Raw genomic sequence first — 20,257 nt, 5'->3', positions numbered from 1 at the left:
AATGAGCAAGTTATTGGTGTGGGTGTCTGGGGCTTTGTCCCACCAAGGACCTCTGGGAAACTATATAGAGCTTCCTCAGAGCTGTGCCAGCTTAGGACTAGCAAACTGGAGTAGATCTCCATCAACTACCATGTGCCATTGCTTGAGGCCTACTTTTGGCAGCATAAATACCCTCAGTCAGTTCAGTGCAGTCACTCAGTCATGTCCAACTCTCTGCGACCCCGTGAATCGCAGCATGCCAGGCCTCCCTGTCCATCACCAACTCCTGGAGTTCACTCAGACTCACGTCCATCGAGTCAGTGATGCTATCTAGCCATCTCATCCTCGGTTGTTCCCTTCTCCTCCTGTCCCCAATCCCTCCCAGCAACAGAATCTTTTCTAATGAGTCAGCTCTTCGTAAGAGGTGGCCAAAGTACTGGAGTTTCAGCTTTAGCATCATTCCTTCCAAAGAAATCCCAGGGCTGATTTCCTTCAGAATGGATCTCCTTGCAGCCCAAGGGACTCTCAAGAGTCTTCTCCAACACCACAGTTTAAAAGTATCAATTCTTCGGCACTCAGCTTTCTTCACAGTCCAACTCTCACATCCATACATGACCACTGGAAAAACCATAGCCTTGACTAGATGGACCTTTGTTGGCAAAGTAATGTCTCTGCTTTTCAATATGCTATCTAGGTTGGTCATAACTTTCCTTCCAAGGAGTAAGCATCTTTTAATTTCAAGGCTGCAATCACCATCTGCAGTGATTTTGGATCCCGCAAAAATAAAGTCTGACACTGTTTCCACCGTTTCCCCATCTATTTCCCATGAAGTGATGGGACCGGATGCCATGATCTTCATTCTCTGAATGTTGAGCTTTAAGCCAACTTTTTCACTCTCCTCTTTCACTGTCATCAAGAGGCTTTTTAGTTCCTCTTCACTTTCTGCCATAAGAGTGGTGTCATCTACATATCTGAGGTTATTGATATTTCTCCCGGCAATCTTGATTCCAGCTTGTGCTTCTTCCAGCTCAGCGTTTCTCATGATGTACTCTGCATAGAAGTCAAATAAGCAGGATGACAATATACAGCCTTGACGTACTCCTTTCCCAATTTGGAACCAGTCTGTTGTTCCATGTCCAGTTCTAACTGTTACTTCCTGACCTGCATATAGGTTTCTCAAGAGGCAGGTCAGGTGGTCTGGTATTCCCATCTCTTGAAGAATTTTCCACAATTTATGTGATCCACACAGTCAAAGGCTTTGGCATAGTCCATAATGCAGAAATAGATGTTTTCTTGGAACTCTTGTGCTTTTTCCATGATCCAGAGGATGTTGGCAATTTGATCTTTGATTCCTCTGCCTTTTCTAAAACCAGCTTGAACATCCAGAAGTTCACAGTTCACGTATTGCTGAAGCCTGGCTTGGAGAATTTTGAGCATTACTGTACTAGCATGTGAGATGAGTGCAATTGTGTAGTAGTTTGAGCATTCTTTGGCATTGCCTTTCTTTGGGATTGGAATGAAAACTGACCTTTTCCAGTCCTGTGGTCACTGCTGAGTGTTCCAAGTTTGCTGGCATATTGAGTGCAGCACTTTCACAGCATCATCTTTCAGGATTTGAAATAGCTCAATAGGAATTCCATCACCTCCACTAGCTTTGTTCGTAGTGGTGGTTTCTAAGGCCCACTTGACTTCACATTCCAGGATGTCTGGCTCTAGGTGAGTGATCACACCATCATGATTATCTGGGTCATGAAGATCTTTTTGTACAGTTCTTCTGTGTATTCTTGCCACCTCTTCTTAATATCTTCTGTTTCTGTTAGGTCCATACCATTTCTGTCCTTTATCGAGCCCATCTTTGCATGAAATGTTCCCTTAGTATCTCTAATTTTCCTGAAGAGATCGCTAGTCTTTCCCATTCTGTTCTTTTCCTCTATATCTTTGCATTGATCACTGACGAAGGCTTTCTTATCTCTTGTTGCTGTTCTTTGGAACTCTGCATTCAGATGCTTATATCTTTCCTTTTCTCCTTTGCTTTTCGCCTCTCTTCTTTTCACAGCTATTTGTAAGGCCTTCCCAGACAGCCATTTTGCTTTTTTGCATTTCTTTTCCATGGGGATGGTCTTGATCCCTGTCTCCTGTACAATGTCATGAACCTCTGTCCATAGTTCATCAGGCACTCTATCTATCAGATCTAGACCCTTAAATCTATTTCTCACTTCCACTGTATAATCATAAGGGATTTGATTTAGGTCATACCTGAATTGTCTAGTGGTTTTCCCCACTTTCTTCAATTTAAGTCTGAATTTGGCAATAAGGAGTTCATGATCTGAGCCACAGTCAGCTCCTGGTCTTGTTTTTGCTGACTGTATAGAGCTTCTCCATCTTTGGCTGCAAAGAATATAATCAATCTGATTTCAGTGTTGACCATCTGGTGATGTCCATGTGTAGAGTCTACAGTCTTCTCTTGTGTTGTTGGAAGAGGTGTTTGCTAGGACCAGTGCATTTTCTTGGCAAAACTGTATTAGTCTTTGCCCTGCTTCATTCTGTATTTCAAGGCCAAATTTGCCTGTTACTCTAGGTGTTTCTTGACTTCTTACTTTTGCATTCTAGTCCCCTATAATGAAAAGGACATCTTTTGGGGGTGTTAGTTCTAAAAGGTCTTGTAGGTCTTCATAGAACCGTTCAACTTCAGCTTCTTCAGCGTTACTGGTTCGGGCATAGCCTTGGATTACTGTGATATTGAATGGTTTGCCTTGGAAACAAACAGAGATCATTCTGTCGTTTTTGAGATTGCATCCAAGTACTGCATTTCGGACTCTTTTGTTGACCGTGATGGCTACTCCATTTCTTCTGAGGGAGCCTGCCCGCAGTAGTAGATGTAATGGTCATCTGAGTTAAATTCACCCATTCCAGTCCATTTTAGTTCACTGATTCCTAGCATGTCGACGTTCAGTCTCGCCATCTCTTGTTTGACCACTTCCAAATTGCCTTGATTCATGGACCTGACATTCCAGGTTCCTATGCAATATTGCTGTTTATAGCATTGGACATTGCTTCTATCACCAGTCATATCCACAATTGGGTATTATTTTTGCTTTGGCTCCATCCCTTCATTCTTTCTGGAGTTATTTCTCCACTGATCTCCAGTGGCATATTGGGCACCTACTGACCTGGAGAGTTCCTCTTTTGGTATCCTATCATTTTGCCTTTTCCTACTGTTCATGGGGTTCTCAAGGCAAGAATACTGATGTGGGTTGCCATTCCCTTCTCCAGTGGACCACATTCTGTCAGACCTCTCCACCATGACCCGCCCGTCTTGGGTGGCCTCACGGGCATGGCTTAGTTTCATTGAGTTAGACAAGGCTGTGGTCCTAGTGTGATTAGATTGACTAGTTTTCTGTGAGTATGGTTTCAGTGTGTCTGCCTTCTGATGCCCTCTTGCAACACCTACCATCTTACTTGGGTTTCTCTTACCTTGGACGTGGGGTACCTCTTCACAGCTGCTCCAGCAAAGCGCAGCCACTACTCCTTACCTTGGACGAGGGGTATCTCCTCACTGCTGCCCCTCCTGACCTTAAACATGGAATAGCTCCTCTAGGCCTTCCTGCACCTGCGCAGCCACTGCTCCCTGGATGTGGGGTAGCTCCTCTCGGCTGCTCCTGTGCTATCGCAGCCTGGCACTCTCCACCACTGCCCCTGACCTCGGACGTGGGGTAGCTCCTCTTGGCCGCCGCACCTTGGGCATGGGGTCCTCCCGGCTTCTGCCCCTGACCTCGGACGTAGGGTAGCTCCTCTCAGCCGTGCTATGTGCGCTGGTCACAGCCGCCCGCGCTATAAATACCCTGCCTCCCTCCAGATTCTGGTAGACCTTGTTGCCTGTCAGAGAATATCCTAGGCTGAGTCCTAGGTGCTTCTTAGTAAAAAGCCCTCAGTGTCAAAGGGTTCTGGGCTGGGAGGAGATATGGATAGGCCTTATCTAAAGGCAGCATCTGCTACAATGTGATTTTAGTATACAGCATTTTCCAAACAAACTTGACTTTCTTTCATGGAGCATCTTAGAGGCTAGTTTTTCACATAGCATAATTTGGAAGAGCTACCTTAGTTAGGTAAATTAACCTGCTAAGTAGTCTTTACCTTAGAAAGTTAAGATCAGGTGCCTGAGAAAATGAAGTGAAGAAGGCAGAGCATTTTAAAAAGTTCGGAACCTATAGAGAAAGACTCAAGCAGGGTAGTCCGGGTAGGGGGCTGGGGGATGGGGCTCCTGAACACGCAGAGGCCAGAGGAATGGTGGGAGGTGGTGAAGGAGGGAACTAGAAAGGTAATAAAGATATAGCTGATGTCAGTCTGGCCTATTCCCTTCACTTTTAAGTGAATCAGTCAGTTTCGTCACTCAGTTGTGTTCGACTCTTTGTGACCCCATGAACTGCAGCACACCAGGCTTCCCTGTCCATCACCACCTCCTGGAGCTTGCTCAAACTCATGTCTATCAAATTGGTGATACCATACAACCATCTCATTCTCTGTTGTCCGCTTCTCCTCCTGCCTTCAATCTTTCACAGCATCTGGGTCTTTTCAAATGAGTCAGTTCTTTGCATTGGGTGGCCAAAGTACTGGAGTTTCAGCTTCAGCATCAGTGCTTCCAATGAATATTCAGGACTGATTTCCTTTAGGATGGACTGGTTGGATCTCCTTGCTGTCCAAGGAACTCTCAAGAGTCTTCTCCAACACCACAGTTAAGAAGCATCAGTTCTTTGGCACTCAGCTTTCTTTTATAATAGTCCAGCTCTCACATCCATATACGACTACTGTAAAAACCATAGCTTTAACTAGATGGACCTTTATCGGCAAAGTATGTCTCTACTTTTTAATATGCTGTCTAGGTTGGTCATAGCTTTTCTTCCAAGGAGCAAGTGTCTTTTAATTTCATGGCAGCAGCCACCATCTGCAGTGATTTTGGAGCCCAGGAAAATAAAGTCTCTCACTGTTTCCATTGTTTCCCCATCTATTTCCCATGAAGTGATGGGACCAGATGCCGTGATCTTTGTTTTTTGAATGTTATTTGAAGCCAGCTTTTTCACTCTCCTCTTTCACTTTCACCAAGATGCTCTTTAGTTCTCTTCACTTTCTGCCATAAGTGTGGTATCATCTGCATATCTGAGGTTATTGATGTTTCTCCTGGTAATCTTGATTCCAGCTTATGCTTTATCCAGCCCTGCATTTTGCATGATGTGCTCTGCATATAAGTTAAATAAGCAGGATGACAATATACAGCCTTGATAGACTCCTTTCCCAATTTTGAACCGGTTCATTGTTCCATGTCTGGTTCTAACTGTTGCTTCTTGACCTGTGTACAGATTTTTCAGGAGGCATGTCAGGTGGTCTGGTATTCCCATCTCTTGAAGAATTTTCTACCGTTTGTTGTGATCTACACAGTCAAAGGCTTTGGCGTAATCAATAAAGCAGAAGTATATGTTTTTCTGAAATTCTCATGCTTTTTCTATGATCCAGTGGCAGTGGTGGTGGTGGTTTAGTTGCTAAGTTGTGTCTGACTCTTGCGACCCCATGGACTATAGTCCTCCAGGCTGTGTCCACGGGATTCTCCAGGCAAGAATACTGGAGTAGGTTGCCATTTCCTTCTCCAGGGGATCTAACCAACCCAGGAATCGAACCCAGGTCTCCTGCATTGCAGGCAGACTCTTTACCGACTGAGCTACAGGGGAAGCCTCTATGATCCAATGGATGTTGGCAATTTGATCTCTGGTTCCTCTGCCTTTTCTAAATCCAGCTTGAACACCTGGAAGTTCACAGTTCATGTAGGGTTGAAGCCTGGCTTGGAAAATTTGGAGCATACTTTGTTAGTGTGTGAGATGAGTGCAGTTTTGCGGTAGTTTGAACATTCTTTGGCATTGCCTTTCTTTGGGACTGGAATGAAAACTGACCTTTTCCAGTCCTGTGGCCACTGCTGAGTTTTCTGAATTTGCTGGCATGTTGAATACAGCACTTTAATAGCATCATATTTTAGGATTTGAAATAGCTGGAATTCCAGCTGTAACTGTATTTCTGTCACTTCCACTAGCTTTGTTTGTAGTGATGCTTTCTAAGGCCCACTTGGCTTTGCATTCCAAGATGTCTGGCTCTAGGCCAGTGATCACACCATCATGATTATCTGGGACATGAAGATCTTTTTTGTATAGTTTCTCTGTATCTTCTTGCCACCTCTTCTTAATATTCTATTTCTGTTAGGTCCATGCCATTTCTGTCCTTTATTGTGCCCATCTTTGCATGAAAAGTTCCCTTGGTACCTCTGATTTTCTTGAAGAGATCGTTAGTCTTTCTCATTCTATTGTTTTCCTCTATTTCTTTGCAGTAATCACTGAGGAAGGGTTTCTTATTTCTCCTTGCTGTTCTTGGGAACTCTGCGTTCAAATGGGTATATCTTTCCTTTTCTCCTTTGCCTTCTCTTCTTTTCTCAGCCATTTGTAAGTCCTCCTCAGACAACCATTTTGCCTTTTTGCATTTCTTTTTCCTGGGGATGGTCTTGATCACTGCCTCCGGTACAGAGTCACAAACCTCCATTCATAGTTCTTCAGGCATTCTGTCTATCAGATCTAATCCTTTGAATCTATTTGTCACTTCTACTGTATAATTTTAAGGGGTTTGATTTAGATCATACCTGAATGGTTTAGTAGTTTTTCCTACCTCTTCAATTTAAGTCTGAATTTGACAATAAGGAGTTCATGATCTGAGCCACAGTCAGCTCCTAGTCTTGTTTTTGCTGACTTGTATAGAGCTTCTGGATCTTCAGCTGCAAAGAGTATAATCAATCTGATTTTGGTATTGACCATCTGGTGATGTCCTTATGTAGAGTCTTCTCTTGTGTTGTTGGAAGAGGGTGTTTGCTATGACCAGTGCGTTCTCTTGGCAGAACTCTGTTAGCCTTTGCCTTGTTTCATTTTGTACTTCAAGGCCAAATTTGCCTGTTTCTCCAGGTATCTCTTGACTTCCTACTTTTTCATTCCAGTCCCCTGTGATGAAAAGGACAACTTTTTTGAGTGTTAGTTCTAGAAGGTCTTGTAGGTCTTCATAGAACCATTCAACTTTGGGTTCTTCAGCACTACTAGTTGGGGCATAGACTTGGATTACTGTGATATTGAATGGTTTGCCTTGGAAACGAACAGAGTGGATATATAAGTGTTAATGACAGGAGACAGCCATCTAGTTTTTTTTTTTTTTATTGGAGGACAATTGCTTTACAGTGTTGTGTGTTGGTTCAACACTTTACAACATTGCAATTCGGTCATAACTGTATATATATATTCCCTCCCTCTTGAGCCTGTCCCCCAACCCCAGTTCTTTACGTTCTTACATATATCAAGTAGCAGACTGTAGCTTCATTATTGATATCAACGAATGTTTCTACTAATCTGGTATTTGGCATTTCTTATCTCATTATTATTCCCATCTCACATGTGAGAAAACAGATGTGTAGAAAGATTAAGTAATTGTTTCAGATTATTAACTAGTGTTTATAACATGCCCCACATCGTGCAAAGAGCTATGCATGCATTATTTCATTTAATGGTACAAACCATTTTCCTAAATTCTGCTTAAATTCACTGATTGCTTGCCAAATGTCCACCTCATCTGCCAGACAGGATGATCAGACTTATTTCTTAATGTTGTTGGATAAGGGTCCCTGGACTAGCTTTCAGGAGACTTAGGTGACAGGAACTTTCATTTAATAACTCTGTGACATTGGTCAAGTCTTTAATGTCCCCTTGCTGTGGTTTTCTCATCTGTAAAATGAAAAGTTTAGCTCAGAACGTCTCCAAAGTCCTTTCTAGATCTAAAGTTCTGCCTGAAGCAGTTTAATTATTTTTTCTTCTTAATCATATTTATTCAAAAATTCTTTATATTGTATATAAAATATACACACATAGATTTCAATTTTTTTAAAAGACTTTATAGATAAATCTTCATGTGTTCCCATTTATTGGTCTGGGGTACTTGTTCTAAAATTTTTTTCCTCTTAAGATAAACACCCCCAAAACTGCATTTAAATTAGAAAGAAGACAAGGATGAAGCAGTTTATATTCTTATAAATATTAATGGAGATTTGAAGGGGTTATTTAATATACTGAAATGACATTCTAGTAGAAATGTGTTTTCCTGGCAAATAGAAAGAACTAACAAAATATAACATTGAGATAGAAATATTTTAAAATCACCAAATCAAAATCAATACCATAAACATGTGTTGAATATTTTCTGTGTTTTCAGTCAGTCAAGTACTCCTGAATGGGGAAAACAAATATTTCTTTCAAAAAAATTATTTCCTTACTAATTTTGTCATAAAGTTGGCATGCAATTGAGAACTTAATTTTTAAAAATGTTTTCATATGTGGAGGAAAGGAACAGAACTGTCAATGATTTAGGAGAATGAAGAACTATAGAAAACAGTATATAGAACAACCAAGAGTATTAGAAATATAAAAATCCATGTCACTTTAGATTATTCTTTTTAACTTTTTTGTATGCCCTACCTTTAGTGCCCCAGTTTTTAAGGGCATACAGAAATACTCAAACTTCTTAAAGAACCCAATTAAAATTAATATGTTTCAGTCAAAATAGACTGGAAAAAAAATGTGGCCAAAAAATGACCAAGTCCATTAAAAACCAACAGTAGACTTTGTGATGTGCTCATACCAGTGTAGTTTCCAAGGAACCAGTGGAGTTGTTTCTCTGGGTTTGTGACTTAACTCATTCGTTTTACAGGCAGCCGTCCCACTAAGATACCATCTCCAAGGGCAGGATTCTCCTTTCAAAGTGTATATATATGGAATTAGGGACCAACCTAAGAGCCCTGTGGAAGATAGGGCTGTTCAGACTTTACCAAAGCCTCCACTGATTCTGGGAGCCTTTGCAATTGCCATGTTGTCAGTCATCCAAACCTTGGCTGTTTGTAAGACAAATTGCTCCTTTTGGATTAAGAAGAACCCTGTATTAGCTTCCTGGAGCTTCCCTAACAAAGTACCACAAACTGGGTGGCTTTAAATAATAGAAATTTATTCTCTCATCATTCTGAAGGCTAGATTTCTGAAATCAAGGTTTCAGCAGGGCCCTGCTCTCTCTGAGACTCTAGATAGAATCCAGGTTTGCCGCTTTCTAGTTTCTGGTGGTGACTGGCGCTCCTTGACATTCCTCATCTTGCAGCTGCATTATTCTAGTCTCTGCCTCTGTCACGGGATGCTTTCCCTGCGTGCCTCTGTCTCTTAACTTTTCCTCTTATAAGCCAGTCATATTCTATTAAGGGCCATCCCTATTCCTGTATGACCTCACTGTAACTAATTATATCTCCAACTACTATATTTCCAAATAAAGCTCCATTCTGAGGTACTAGTGGTAAGGACTTCAGCATATCGTTTTGGTGACGATTCAGCACATGACAAATCCTGTTATAGACCTAATGTGCTTGGTGTCTTACAAATATTGCTGGGGAAGGCTCAAATAAGGCTCAGTTCCCATGTGTTCTGTTAGATGGCAACAACTATAGCTATCATTTAATGCCTACTACTTGTCAGGCACTAAATATTAATTCATTTTAGACTTCCCTGGTGGTCCAGTGCAGGGGGCTCTGGTTCGATCCCTCACCAGAGAACTAAGATCCCATATGCCTTGCGGCCAAAAAAAGAAAATTAACTCATTTCATTCTTATAATAACTGTATTAGGTATTTTACACTTAAAAAGCCTGGGGCATAGGAAGTCCGTTGCTCACTGTTACCCAGTTAGCAGTGGTGGAGCCAGTGTACAAACCAGCCTGACTGATTTCTAATACTACCCTGCCTCTGTGGACAATAAGTAGGAGTAATTATATTTGCACTAATCAGTAAGGTTATATGTAGCTGTCGAGTACATAAAATAAAAGATTTGAGATTGCAAAGAAATAATGTTTTCTGGCCACTCGTTATCATGACTTAGATCCAACTGACAACTTAGATCAAACTGAAATTTTCTTTAACTGTAAAATATCAGATTTCTAAGACTTAGCATTAAAAAAGAATGTTAAAATATCTCATTAGTGATTTTTATATTAATTGTGTGTTGAAATGATAATTATTTGGATACGTTGAGTTACATAAACTAAATTTACCTGGGAAGCCCAGGTAAAACAAATTATTAAAATTAATTATACTTTTTAAAAAACTTTAAAATGTACAGTTAGAAATGTTTAAGTTGCTGTTTGTAAAATTTAAATCTCTAAATAAAATAACTTGGCAACTCCCTCCCCTAAAAGAGAGAAATGTTTAAATTACTTATGTGGCTTGCAATGTATTCCTATTGGACAGTGCTGAATTAGACAGCATACCTTTCCAATTAGAGTAGGCAGCATAATGAGAAGAAGGAGTTTTTTCGGTCATTGGTTGTCTTCAAGTAAACCAGTTCTTAACATCTCTGTGCCTTAGTTTCTCCATCTGTAAAATGTGATAGGAAACTTAAATTTTTCTCACCAATTTAATTAACAAATTGAGCAAAAGTTATTGTGAATCATTTTGCTTGACGTTTACAGAAAGTAAACATCTGGGAAGGCAGGAACGATCTGAATAAACAGCTAATCTTGGTTAAATATGGATTTGAAGTATTTATTTATTATTTTCTTTTAACAAATTGATATGCAGCTTTAACTCCAGATACACAAACTATCTCTGTGGTGGAGCATCACTGTCATTTCTGGTTTTACAATTTTATTTTAATGATCATTTAACACATAGGTCTTTGAGGTGGCAAGGGCAGGTATTGTTATTTCCGTTTTACAGATTTAATAAGAGATTCAGAGAGGTTAAGATGCAGGGCTGTCACTCTTAGCTCTGAGGCTGATACTTTTCTGATTATACTCTCCAGATAATAAAAATCATACTTAAATTTTAGGAGTGGTAGTGTTCAGCAATGATTCCTCTCAGGAATGCAAGAGGGAAATAGGTAAATCAGTTGAGGTTAAAGCTTTTATGCTTTTATATGACATGATGAATTAATTAGTGTGACCAATTTTGACATACATCAAAATCCCAGAACTTTCAGTCTGAAGTTTGCTGTGACTAAATTTGCCACAATGGCATCTTCACATGAATAAGTTAAAAAATGCAACCACTTAAGGAGAATAAGTTCAGACATTCCAAGTAACCTATGATTTTTGGCCTCTTATTGTTATTATTTAAATTAAAAAAGCAATACATTCTTATTATAAATATCCAAATATTACAGAAGTGTATTATATAAAGTCAAAAGAAAATTTGGAAATGCCCTCACCATATTCCCCCAAATCCAGCTTCAAAAATGACAGGCTGATTATAAATTTTAACATTAAAGAAAGCAACTTGTTAAATAGGCTGATGGTTCTAAAATTTTTCATAAAATTGTCATAGTGTTCAATGTAAACCTTTACACGGATGAGATAATATTATTAAAAAATTTTCCATGTATACAGTTTGTTGTTTGTCCTTTATAACCATGTATTGGTTAAATACATATATCTCATATTCATCAAAGATGGCAGTTCTGCTAAAATTATATATAATTTCCAAGATTTTTTTCAAGCATTAAAAAAAAATTGATTTGGAGCAATTATGTTCTCCAGAGATACATGTTATAAAAATCAGATTTTTTATGTCACAACTTCGTTGTGTGCTGAGCAGTTTATTATGTAGCTTAGAAAGATTATGTAATACATAAAATTATAGATGTTATTGGTACTGTTAAGATTTGTTTTAGATGGCAGAGAAATGGTATTGCTTTAAAGTGTTAGTAATCCATGGAAAAGAAATAATTAGGTCAGAATGATGGTTAGAGTGTAATTTCTTTACCATCATTAGTTTATTCACCACAAATCATTTATATGTTTAAAGTAAACATGTTTATTCTATACATATAATTATGTAAAAATCATAAATGTATTTCTTCATAAAAGTCATTTTCCTTGTATAAGGGGAATTGTCTGTGGGTAAATACATTTGACCCTTAGGGGAGTCCCACAGTATATATAACGAGTCATAAGATTTTCTCTGATGGAAAGTATTTGAGTTGGGAGAGTATTTGAGTCACATCAAATGGGGAAGCCACTGGTATCTCAATATCATTAAGGAGATTTTAGAAATTTATTGACAAATTCTCTAATTCTCAACGTGTTATCTGAGAGCAAGAGGACAGTATTTGCAAGTCAAATGATAGAAGAATCTATTGTCAGACAATTAAAACATCTTCACTGAGACCTACCGAACTAACCTTTGTGTGGTCTTGTTCTCAGATGGAAATGGTTCCTAGAGACAGTTGACAGCATGAATTTTGAGAGAACACTAAATGTGTGTGGGAACTTGCAAAAACAAATCTAAAAAAAAAAAGATTTAGGATCAGGGTTTTCTGTGCTACTTTTTTACCATGATGGGGTGGGAGTGGGAGCTGGGGCCAGGGGTTGGGGAGGCTCTAGAGGGAAAGGTGACGTTAGAGATGCTGGTAAAAGTTAGTCCTGGTCAAGCCTGGGGTGAACAATGACACAGTGTTGTTGTGGGCTGCCTCCACGACTTAGATATTCTTCCCATGTCAGTATAATCACTACTGGGAGGTAGCTCGATTAAGGATTACCATATCATTAATAGTATCCATGACTTTTGTTCAAAGGCTACTTGTGCAATGTTGCCTTGTGGATGAAGCGCCGTAATCCTCTGAGCCGCAGCTGTAGAGAGGGAGGCTCCTTAGAGCCGCCCACACTGACTTCCCTGTCCTCTCGGATCAGTTCTCAAAAACAGACAGAAACAACAGTCAACTCAAAGCCAGAAAAAAGAAACATCCATTCTACATTTCCACATTCATCCCCAAGCTTCAATCCCTGCCAATGTCTCCCATTCATCTCTTCTCTAACATCCAGATCACCACTCGGATGGTGGCCAGATTAAAGGGGAACAATGCAGTTTTAAATGTAAAGTTTGCATCTAATTTTTTTTTTCTTTGCATGAGAAAAAGCACATTGATTCTATGTGTCTGTCTAATGCTTAGCCTATAGTTTGTCAGGTCTTATTTTCTTTGGCAACATGAGGCATGCTTGTGTCTCTCAACTGTCTAGGGCTTCTCAGTTTATTTAGTGAAGACACTTAACTTTGAAATTTGTGTTTGAGTAGAAAATTATATACATAGTTCATAAACAATGAAGCTTTACTTCATTAATATTATTGCTGCTAAGAAAACTTCTATTCCCGCTGGATCTGAGCACTGAGAAAAATCTGAAAACTTAGTGGTGGTTTAAAACCTAAGCAAACACATCAAGATATTGGGGACTGGGCAGGAGAAAATAACTGAGTGAATCACATTTGGTACAACTCCAGGTGGTAGAAGACAAGAAAGAATGAATGTAAGCTTTAGAGCACATTTCCATTCACTCCCTTAGAAAAGGAAAAGGAGGATAAAAAACCTTTATTTGGCATAGGAAAATATAAAAAGTAAAATGAAGCCTAGATTTAAATATCTTATACCTTAGTAATTACACCTTTATTCCAAACTAAAAGGAAGTTATACCTTGATTTAACTTATATACCATTATTTAGAAAAGAATTTTTGTCTTAATATTTTTGTCTCATTGCTTCATTTAAAAATCACATAATATTATTTTTTATAAAAAAAAAAATAAAACAACTCTTTTATCTATCCTTAGTTGCTTTCCTCCTCCAAGAGATCCTCCAACCCAGGGATCAAACCTGGATCTCCTGAGTCTCCTACATTGCAGGCAGATTCTTTACCACTGAGCCACTGGGGAAGCCCCATAGAAATATTTCGATTATTGCCTTTGGATCAAAAGGTCTTAAATTATATCTGGTTGCCAAAAAGTTATGTTTCTATAAAGTACATGGAAAAATGTACTTTTTAATATCTTGCTTAATGGTAACATCCTCTTCCCATCTGTTCCTTTTTCTCTGGCATTGATATCCAAACTATGCTGTATGATGTTATCAACATGTCTTTTCTAAGAGACGTTTATTGGAATGGAAATTACCTAAGCCATGCTACCTGAAACACAATTAAGTACAGGAAATTTTACCTCTTCAACAGATGGAAAAATGAAGGACTAGTTTAGGCACTTTTCTAAGCTAAGAGCATCCATTCAACAAACTTATTCCCATTTGTCAGGAAAGACTTGACAGTGCTCATCAGAGATTTTAATTTAGATCTTTGTGCCATGAATTTATATTCTGAAGGGATGTTGTTTATGTATGCACGTGCTTCAGTTGTGTTGGACTTTGTGAGCCAATGGACTGTAGTCCGCCAGGCTCCTCTGTTCATGGGATTCTCCAGGCAAGAATACTGGCCTGGGTTGCCATGCCCTCCTCTAGGGAAATCTTCCAGACCCAGGGATTGAACACATATCTTGTATATTTCTCCTGCATTTCAGGCAGATTCTTCACCCACTGGGCAACCTGGGAAGTATTGTTTATATATAATGCTGCTTAATGCTGTATATAGTATTTGGACTACTTCCCTGGTGGCTAAGAGCTTAAAGCGTCTGCCTGCAATGAGGGAGACCCAGGTTCGATCCCTGGGTCGGGAAGATCCCCTGGAGAAGGAAATGGCAACCCACTCCAGTATTCTTGCCTGGAAAATTTCATGGACAGAGCAGCCTTGTAGGCTACAGTCCATCGGGTCGCAAAGAGTCGGACATGACTGAGCGACTTCACTCACTCGGTATTTGAACAAAAACCAGGGAGATTGTACTCCTTACTATGAAAAACAATCTACCTCTGATCTTTGGTCAAGGTACTACCCAATTCTAGTAAATAAACTGATAGTTTTTGAGGCATGGACCACCATTTCCATCCCCAGCACCTGTCTTTGTTGAACACCAGGAGCAAAACTAGACATTTCTCAACTAAAGAGTTATTTTTAAAAAGAGCAGGATTCCTCATGTAGATTATAAATATCTGAACTTTTTAAAAAATAGTTTTAAATATTTGGAAAACACTTGTAGGTAAAGGTAAGAACTAGCTGGAAGAAGAAAAGGAGAGCAGTCTTCCAAGGAAAAGACTTTAATATATGGAAACATTATTGTACTAAAATGTGGTACCTGTTTCTGTGAATGTAAATTGTGCATTGGTGTTTCATTCACTAAATGTTGCAAAGAAGTTTACAGATTAGGCAGAATTTTTTAGTAGTAGGAAAAATTCATAAGATTAGTAAAAGTGAAGGTGAAGTCATGTCCAACTCTTTGCAACCCCGTGGACTGTAGCCCACCAGGCTCCTCCGTCCATGCGATTCTCCAGGCAAGAATACTGGAGTGGGTTGTCGTTTCCTTCTCTGAAGAAGATAAGACTGATACTTATCTTCTTTGGAGAAGATGATTCATACTCTGCTAAAATATAATACCTTTTGCAGTACAACAAAGTTGCTGCTCAGTGTTGTGGGGTTATATTTATTCAATTAGCACTAAGACATTCTTTGTCTTTTTCTCTCTCATTTTGACAGGCGTAGAGTGAAGTTTCTGGAGGCTTACATAATGTGTGATAACATCATTGCTCTGATGGCTTCTGAAAAGTGTGCTTGTATATTGTTTTTAAAATTTCTCAGTTTTAATATTGATAAATACTGATAACTATGATGAATGCAGGCATTCTGGACTGCATTCTCAATACATAATTATATATAAATAGTAGTTATTTAAATATAATAATTAATATTGTTATATTAATAATAAATATAATATATACCATATATATTTATATATGTATGTAAACTCTTACATAACTCAACCTCACTAACTTTAAAAGTGTGAAGAGTTCTTGGACCAAAATGTTTGAAAACTGCTGCTCTAAACCGTAAGCGGAAGGAAGTGCTCTTGCCTAAATCTAGAAGCTTCTGAACAGCTCTGTTAATAGAAATGTGTAAGAGTTCCCTCAGGAGATAGCTTGCTTTGTTCAGATGGGAAAAGTGTCAGGACTGGATGCTCTTGTGATCTTGGACATGTCAATTAAGTCAACTGAAAAATGGAATGGATGAATTCATGAGCCAGTGTTCATTGAGAGTCTTCTAGGTGCTGGGCACTGGCTCCCAGACAGTGGGGGCACGTGTGTAAGCAGCTCTGTCACTGCCATCTAGATGCTCACAGTCAAGTGGAGGGAACAAACCAATGAAGAGACAATGGTGATAGAGAATGGTAGTTGTATATGAAGTACTACAGAAATGCAGAGGGGTACCTAATCCAGGAACAAGGACAGGGGTGAGCGCTTTAAACTGGGCTTTGACGGACAGGTAAGAATGAGCCAGAAGAAAAGGTGAACAAGCACAGACATTAACATATGCAAAGACGTGAAGCAGTGTTTTTTTCAAATGGCTTGGACCACATTAGTAGGTCATGAAATCATTTTAATGTGTCTTGAGCAGCATTTAAAAATTAACAAAATAGAAGAGATGTCAGACTACACCTCATATAAGGTGGTAAATATTCTTTCATGAAACATTTTCCCTATTGTATGTATGTATGTATGTGTATGGGGGAGGAGAAGATGCTGTACTGGACTAAATGTGAATATGTATTTTTTTTTTTAATATTCCCTAATCTTCTCTTTTCTAGGCTAAATGATGTCAGCTCCTTAAACTTTCCCTCAGGACTTTCATTAATTGCTTTTTGTGTGCTTCTCCATATCAATTTTTACATCTTTCTTTTTAAAAAATTCTAAATTGGAGGATATTGTTGGTTGAAATAAAAGCTTTTAGAAAACCACCAGTATAGAGGTATAAGATGGAGCATTGTGTGTTCAAAAAACTACAAGCAGTAATTCAATATGGGTATAATATGAGGTGCACAAAGTTAGTGCTACTGAAAAGATAAACAGGAATCAGATCATAGAGAGCTTTAATGACTTGCTATTGTAGTTTGAATATTATCCTGAAGGCAATTACTGAAAGAATTTCAGGAAGAAGGGTGACGAGATCAAGATGTATTGGTTGAACAAAAATCATTCTAGAAGCTATGAGAAAGATGGATTGAAGTGACAGTAATAAAATCTGATGCAAGGAGATCTCTTTTATTAATGCTGTTTAAAAAATTAGGTGACTATTCCTCATATAACATTCTATTCTAGTTTATAGAAACATTATACATTAGACTATAAGTGACATGAAGGCAGAATCTTTTTTAAATGTTAGCATCCTCAAAACTGAGAACAATAGTCCTGTGTATCAGATGCTCAATCAATCTTTACTGAATGAATGATAAATGTATCTTCTTATATCCCAAGAAGATATTAATTATAGGAGATTATTTTAAAAGTTCTTCTGCTTCTTACACTTTCTCCATTGTCTCCCTTTTTTTCTTTTCCTTGCCATTTTATTTTTTATTATCTTGATCTTTCTTTCATGTTAGAGACTTTCCTAAATGTTTAATGGTCTATGTTCATTTATATTTGAAAGTAAAGATGACCTAGTGGGGTAGGATTGGGAGGTGGCAGGGAGACTCAAAAGGAAGGGGACATATATATACTGACGGCTGATTCATGGTGTTGTACAGCAGAAACTAACACAACATTGTAAACAAATTAAACTCCAATTTTTAAAAAAGTAAGGCATTCAAGTCAATCAGTCTAATGCTCCCTATAGGCGGTGGAAGGATAGTGATTGTTGAAGATCCAGTCATTTCACTGGGTGACCACCCTACCCCCACCCCCAATTCTCTTGTGAGTGTCACTTTCTCCTGTATTGGCAGGCACGTTCTTTACCACTGTGCCACCTGGGAATCCCTTTGTGAATGTCACTTTCTTAATGGAGAATCTTCTCATCTTCTGCCTTGGAAATATATAACCCTAGCTACCAGTATCCCAGGGGCCAAATGGAATAAAGCACTTGGGAGTTAAACTATTAAGTGGGTAAACTTCCACTTAATTCTTGTGTGGAACCTGACCTTGGGCCCTATTCACCTCTTATCTTTGAGTCTAGAACCTTTGCTGGTTCAATTTCTCTAAAGATCAATCTTTTTCTTCTCTTGTTTACAATGCTCAGATAATTAGATTAAATATGGCTACTTGGTTTATGTCTTTTGATGTATGATTTTATTTTTAAAATCAGGTAAATTGAGGTATAATTTACATGCAGTAAGATTTACCTCCTTTCGGTGTATTGTTCAATGAATTCTGATAAATGGATACCACCATCATAATTAAGACCCAGAACATTTATTCTCAGTCTTTCTGGTCAGTCCCTTCCTTAGCCCCAGGCAACCACCAATCTGTTCTCCGTTCCCATATTTTACTTGTTCTAGAATTTGTCTGTATGATTTTAGCAGCAAGAATATATTGGAATAAAAAATAAGATGGGATGATTAAATACATGAGGAGCAGTGTTACTTAATGTCCTATTAAGGACATCACAGCGTACTGGGTGTGAGTCATTGTGCAACTTTTGGTATGTCTGTCCAGTTAGTTCTTGTTGATAAGCTGTATGGATTTCAGAGAGATCTAGGAATTTAGGAACTTCAAGGTGTATCTTGTGGGAGGACTTTATATTCTCAGAATGTCAAAGTAAATAAATAGCTGTCTTTTGACCTGCCAGTTTAGGAGCTTCCCAGCCACACTCTGTAATTTCCTAGCCCCTTTAAGTTGTTTCAGTGTGGACAGGTTAGGCGTAGTGACCAGAATGATCACACACTGAATTTTCAACTATAAGGAAGAAGTCTAAACAAGCCAGAAGCAGAAGGACTTTATGAGCACTTCATTCCCACAGGGTAGCATTTAGTAACCCATTAGGATTAGCTTGATAGGCATAGCAGATATCCCAGGCTATCTGTACCAAGGAGGTCTATCAAAAGTGTTACAAATGGATAACCAGTTCTGTGCCAAGTCCCTTTTGATTTCAACAGCACCATGTATTTTTAGTTTTATCATAGTACTTTGTAGACTTTAATGATCTAAAGTAACTAATAACTTGAAATCTTAAAGGAAACTTCATTTGTCTCATTATCCAAATCATTTTGCAGCATTAGGAAGTACGTTAGTTTATTCCCAGAAAATTTATCTTATCTGTCTGAAGACAATGTACTTACTCAGTATGCATACTGCTTTTCTTTATATTTTTCTTTTGTGTTAATCTCAGGAGGAAACTCATATTCTTAGGATGTTAGCACTAAGAGGAGCCTTAGAGGTCATATTGTCCATCTTCTTTCTGGTACAGGGAAAGTATCTGAGACTCAAAAAAAGGTGACTTCCTAAGACCTCTGGGGGAAAAATTAATTTCAAGAGTTAATTTTTATGTGAGTGTAACTACTTTTCTTAGTCATGTAACATTTCTAAGCCTAAATTACCAATACATCTGCTCTAAAGCCCAAACCACCAACCTGTGTTTATTCCACCAGGCTATAAAGCATGTACTTTGTGGTATTTCTTCACTGAGGACATTGCTATACACACATTATCTGTCCTATAGTACAACCACATCACCTTTATCATGGTTATAAAATCAAGCCTGTCTCATCTAAAATATTCATTCAATGCTTAACTGCACATAGTACTAAGATAGCCACTATATTATGTCCATTAAAGAACGCTAGAGTACCTAGCACAGGTAGGCCTCAGTATTGATGAATCTAAGTCTGAATGTACATAATTTAATTAAAAAGTCACATAAGACACTAGATAATATACTCAACTTATACATATCCAGCAAGTACTCTATTTTAAGAATTTTAAACTTCAATTCGTTTGAAAATTTTGTGTCTTGACAGAATGTTCTTCTGATTAGATCAGCATTTCAGGAACTCCTAGATGAACTTAACTTTAACCTTGTGATAATTCTCCAATCTTTGGGAAAGATAAATCAGATTTAGGAAATGAACATTTACTATGTATGCTTACCATTGGCTGCCTCACTAGGCAGCAGCCATTAAGTATAGTTCTATAAATCCTATTATTGAGATCACTTCCAAGATAGCAGCTGTAGTCATCGTTACCATCGTTGCCATGGCTACTGAGCATCACTGTATCCTCTCTGCTGAGGCCTCACAGACATGCTGCTGACAGCATTAGGAATTTTATTTCCTTGCTCTCCTCTTTCCTCTCATTTCCTGCAGAAACGATTCCCTTGGCTCCTCTTTTTGTGGTAGACAGTATGTTGAGTTGAGATTCTATGCAAGGAGAAGAAACTTGACTCCTGTGTGTTAAGCACAAAAGAAGCTTTTTTCCATCCTGAAAAAGAAGAATGTAGACAGGCAGCTCAAAGCTGATATGGCAGCTCCCAGGTACTATTAAGGACCCGGGC

The sequence above is a fragment of the Ovis aries genome, chromosome 26 (genome assembly GCF_016772045.2).
Source record: "Ovis aries strain OAR_USU_Benz2616 breed Rambouillet chromosome 26, ARS-UI_Ramb_v3.0, whole genome shotgun sequence".
In the NCBI taxonomy this organism is placed as follows: Eukaryota; Metazoa; Chordata; class Mammalia; order Artiodactyla; family Bovidae; genus Ovis; species Ovis aries.
The sequence above is the reverse complement of the archived record's forward strand: the minus strand, read 5'-3'. Positions refer to the sequence as shown.